Source organism: Nannospalax galili, unplaced genomic scaffold, assembly GCF_000622305.1.
Source record: "Nannospalax galili isolate Female #2095 unplaced genomic scaffold, S.galili_v1.0 scaffold933, whole genome shotgun sequence".
In the NCBI taxonomy this organism is placed as follows: domain Eukaryota; kingdom Metazoa; phylum Chordata; class Mammalia; order Rodentia; family Spalacidae; genus Nannospalax; species Nannospalax galili.
Genome location: NW_008333281.1, coordinates 1799290 through 1804047, shown reverse-complemented (window position 1 = coordinate 1804047; position 4758 = coordinate 1799290). Strand labels below are relative to the sequence as shown.

Below are 4758 nucleotides of genomic sequence, written 5' to 3'. Positions count from 1 at the left end.
CGCCGCTCGTCCCCGACGTCCCCGCCGCGGACCCCGGCCCCGGGCCCGCCGCGCCGCGCGGGGGCACCGCCGTCATCCTGGACGTGAGTACGCGCCCGCCGCGACCCCTCCTCCCCAAGGGGACCCCGGGGCCGCCGGGGCGTGCGGGACCCTCGGGAGGACCCTCACCTCTGCGGCCGCGCCCCCAGGCTCCAGCCCCCTACCCGGGCACCGCACGACCCTCCTCCGCATCCCCTCCCTCACTTTCCCGTTACCGGGACCCCTTCTCCTCTCGGACACCCCATGCCGCTGGGGCGCGAGACCCTCACCCCTGCGTCCGCGCAGGGACAGGGAAGGTCCCTCATCCCTGTATCCATGCCCGGACCCTCATCCCTGCGTCCGCGCCAGGATAGGGAAGGACCCTCATGCCTGTATTCATGCCTGGACCCTCTTCCCTGCGTCCATGCCCGGACCCTTATCCCTGCGTCTGCGCCAGGATAGGGAAGGACCCTCATCCCTGCGCCCAAGCCCTATCTCACCTCTGCTTTCGGAACCCCTTTAGGTCTGGACCCTCACCCCTGCATCCTCGCCCCGAGCGCCAGCCCCTACGGCTGTGGCGCCTGTCCCCACCCAGGGCCGGACGACATCCCCTTCTTCCCATGTTCTCATTCCCGCATCCCATAGCCGGGACTCCTCCTCCCCGTGGGGACCCCATGCCGCTGGGGCAGGACCCTCACCCCTGCATCTGCGACAACCCCCCCCCCAGAATGCCAACCCCTCCTCCAACCTGTCCCCAACCCAAGACCCTCTCCTTCTTTCCAGCACCCCATTGCCGGGACCCTTTGGGCCTCCCAAGTCTGGCCACCACTCCCCTGTTCTGGTCCCAACAACCTGCTCACTTGACATCCAACGGTTGGGACATGAGTCCCAGACACCGCCAGCCCCCTCCTCTCTATCTGGGATTCCTTCCTGCGGTGATACTTTTTGGAGACCTCCTAACAGACCCGCACCTCTCTTTCACTCATCTTTGCTCCCTTTATCCCTGCTGTGCGACTTTGGGAGTGCAGCCTTCTCCCCCCTCCCCCCACCTCCTTGCCATAGACTCAGAATCATTGCCTGGACCTGGGAGGGGGCTCACCCCCACCCACCTTGAGTTTCCTGTCCTCCACTCTCTTCCTTGCTACCCTCCCCTACCTAGAGTTCCCATCATACTCTGGGACCCCAGACTCACTCCTCACCCAACAAACTGCTCCCCCAGTCAGAGTGGGGGTATCTGGAGAGTCTTCCCATAAAGAGGGAAGGGGGCTTTGGAGGGGGTGGGGCTGCTCCCAGGGAGTGCCTTTGTACTGTCAGGCATTTCTTGGAAGAATTGGGGGTGTTTTTGAATGTGCCAGTTTGTGTGTGTGTACCACGCATCCCTACAAGTATCGGGGTGGGCTGAATTTCCCATCTCTCCCTTCCCTTCCCTTGCCAGATCTCAGAGCCCATAAGTGGGTCTGGGCAGGAGGGCTGTGGGGGGGTGTGTTCTAGTGCCTCTGTGTACATACAGGCAGGGGTGGGGCACGCGCATACACACAGTGGGATGCGGGCAGAGTCCTGGGCAGAGGCAGCCACCCTTTGAGGGAAGCCCTACCGGCCCATCCCACCTCCTGGCTTGCTGCTGTGTTCTGGCTCTGAGCCTCTAATTGCTCAAGAAGTGGGTAAGGAATTGGGGGAGGGTGTTACTCCCACAGCCTCCTGGAGCCACCTTACCAGGTGTCAGCTGAGGCCTTGTCAGTGACTTTGTTTAATACCTAGGCCCTCCAGGGTCTGGAGATACCCAGAGGGTGGGCAGTTCTCCCTGAGCCCTGCTTTGAGGGCCATGGGTGCCTTGTCACTTGTTTGTGGGGTGCAGTGAGCAGGCCATCTGTCCTTTGCCCCAAGGAGAGGACTGGAGATGGGACACTTCGGGGGAGCACCTCCTGCTTGACTCACCAGGTCTCCAGCAGACCTCTCTGAGTCTGGGAAAAGCCAGGGGGACCTGAGCATGCCACTAGGCTGGTTTCCTTCTGGCTAAAATGAGCCCATTCCAGAAGGTCTCTGGGACCATCTCAGACCTTATAATGCTGGGATGTCAGACCCCAGCAGATCTGGCTGAGATCCAAGTCCTGACTCAGCAGGTTCAGGGTAGGCCCTAGGTACTGCTTGGACCTTGAACCCCCTTTCTTTGACTTGCAAACCCCTCTTCTGTGCGTTGGAAGTTCCTAATGGACACTTTACCTGCTTGGAGCTGCTGGCCTACCTGCCTTGGGGTGTGGCCTGGGCTGAGGGATTTGCAAAGTTCTGTTCAATTGTCAGAATCACCATCCTGACCCTGGGAACCCAGCACCTATCACCAAATGACCTTGTGTGTCAGTGAGGCCCAAGTTTGGGCTCCCCCATCTCCAGACCCTTCTAGCTGCAGCCAGAACATTCCTGCCTGCCGCTCCCCCATCCCCAAATGATACCAACCCTCCTGTGGCAGATCTTATCACCAGCCTTCGAGATCACCTCCTGCAGAGGGGACCCAGGCAACCTGGGACTGGGGGGAGGTGGGGTCTGGAGAGTGAGCCCTGTGAAGGCAGGGGGCCCCCATGGGCTTCTGAGCCGAGCGTGGCTGGGTGCAGCTGTGTTTGGCAGTGGGGGAGTCTCGTGAAATGACAAGTGGACGTACACCTGCAGGGATGCCTGTGGGTGTGCGTGAGTGTGCAGTGTGCCTGTGTGAGTCTATCAGCGGCCGTGGGCAGGCTGGCAGCGCAGAGGGAGAGGGGGTGGCAGTTTTGAGGTAGCATGGGGAGGGGCCTCTGCTGGAAACAGCCTCCCTCCACCCTGGATGCCAGCCTGAGGGTCTCCTGGGGAAACTCAGTCTCCCAGCTTCATCCTAGCCTGCTTCTGGGACAGGGACCTCCATGGGGGGGGGGTCAGAGGCTACTGAGGGCACCCGCCTAGGCCCAGCCCAAGACTGACTCCAGCTCTCCTCTCCGCAGATTTTCCGTCGGGCGGATAAAAATGGTGAGTTTCTCCTGGGTGCTCCGTGCTGCCACTGCACTACCTGTCCTGATACTTAATGGAAGGCTCGGGGCCGAGGACCCAGACAACTGGGAACCTCAAGTCCAGCAACCAAATCCTGTCACAGTCCATGCCTCAGTTTCCCCCTCTGCAAGCTGGGGTGATGAGATCTGTCCTGTGTACTGCTCTGGGCTTTGGACAAAGCCAAAGAGATGTGGGTAACCAGTAGACAGTGAAAGAAAACCAGAGAGCACTGTGTTCATCTATGTAGGAAGTACTCAGGAGGCCTGGCCTGGGCGGGGGACAGGGTAGGAATAAATGGCAGTCATCTGTTCTAGAGGCTCAGATTCCCTTCCCCAGTAGGCTTGAGTTCAGGGTGGCACCTCTGGCCTATCCCAGCTCCCCCCTTGGTCCCTTGGAGCTCTTGACTGCGCCCATGTGACCAGTCGGATGGGGTGGAGGTCTTCAGGGAATAGAAGTGCAGAAGGAACAGGCTTGGGCTAGAATCAGGGCAGAGGGGTATCCCTGTCCCTGGCCCTGTCTTGGGGGTGGCATGCCTCCTCCCAGGCCTTGGGGTAAAGGACCACCTGCAGGTTCCATGTGGGGCACAGAGATGCAGGGGAATCAAGTGGTACCAACACCAACACCAGGTGGCTTTGTGGAAAGAGGCCTGGCTTCCACCGGCTCTGCAGGTCTCTGGAGTTCAGCAGACAGTAGGCCTAATACTGCGCTCCACTGGCCCCTACTACTCCCACAGGTTGGGTCTTTGCAGGCTGGGATTTGGGCTTGTCTCCCGTGTTGAGCTCACTGTCCAAGGCACATCAGGTCCTCTGTCAGTGTGTGCAAATCTCGGTTAAAGGGAGCCTCCCCGGTGAGAGCAAGGACAGGCTGTGGGATGTAGTTGGGGCTGTTTCTGGATGAGGCCACACCTCCTGTGTCTGCGTGGCTGCGTCACCTTAGGAATGCCAGTGTGCACAGAGCTCACGCGTGGAGTTCCAGTGTCATCTGTGGCTGTAGGGGGTTGTTACGGGACTAATGCTGTTCCAGCAGAAGCACCCCAACCTGGGATAAGGGAGGTGCGGCTGGACCCCTCAGCTTCCCATCTTGGGACAGTGCAAGGTCAACCTTAACTGTCTGGATCCCATCCTGGTTCAACCGGGTATTGGTCTGTGACCCAAGGAAAGTGACTACACCTTAGGGACCTCTGTTTACCCCCTATAAATGAGAAAACCAGCTCAGATCTTTGATGGCTGTCGGAGAAGGGCTCCAGTCCTGGCTCACTCTAAGAACTCAGTGAGCCCTTGCCAGAACCAAGCAGCATTAGAACACCTTGGAGACCCCTGGGCTGTGGGCAGAGCTTTTGGACAGGCTACTGGAGCACTATTAGGACATCTGGCTGGGATCAAGTGCTCCCCCTTTGGAGGTCTGCCAGCTGGTGGCAGGCAGAGGGCTTGTGGGGTTCTAACTCAACACTGAGGTTCAAAACCATGTGGAGGTGGGCTCAGGTGTTAACCCAACCAGGACATGGATAGAGCAGGTGAGACGGATACAAAATCTGGAGAGCCCTGCCCATCAGCCTCCCCCGGGTGTCCACAGAAGGTTGGGAAGATGCTTGGGGGTGCGGGAGATGGCTGGTCCATCAGCTGAGGGTTGAGGGCTGGCCTGTTACAGGGGCTTCCATGATGAGGACTGATTTGACTATGATGGACCAGGGTAACGGATCCCCAAAGGAAGACTAGGAGGAGGGGCCTC

At 59.6% G+C, this 4758-nt stretch overlaps 1 protein-coding gene across 2 annotated transcripts in view; it reads left to right on the top strand.

Moving 5' to 3' along the window:
- Positions 1-8: 8 nt before the first annotated feature.
- Necab2 (N-terminal EF-hand calcium binding protein 2) overlaps positions 9-4758 on the top strand; it is a 28182-nt gene continuing 23432 nt past the window's right edge. The window contains exons 1-2 of one of the 2 annotated variants that reach the window (XM_017796873.2): positions 9-83; positions 2985-3009. The gene's annotated coding sequence lies outside the window, so the exon portion shown is untranslated. Of the gene's footprint in view, positions 84-1384; positions 3010-4758 lie in introns of those variants that run through there. The other variant, XM_029561037.1, reaches the window with a different exon arrangement.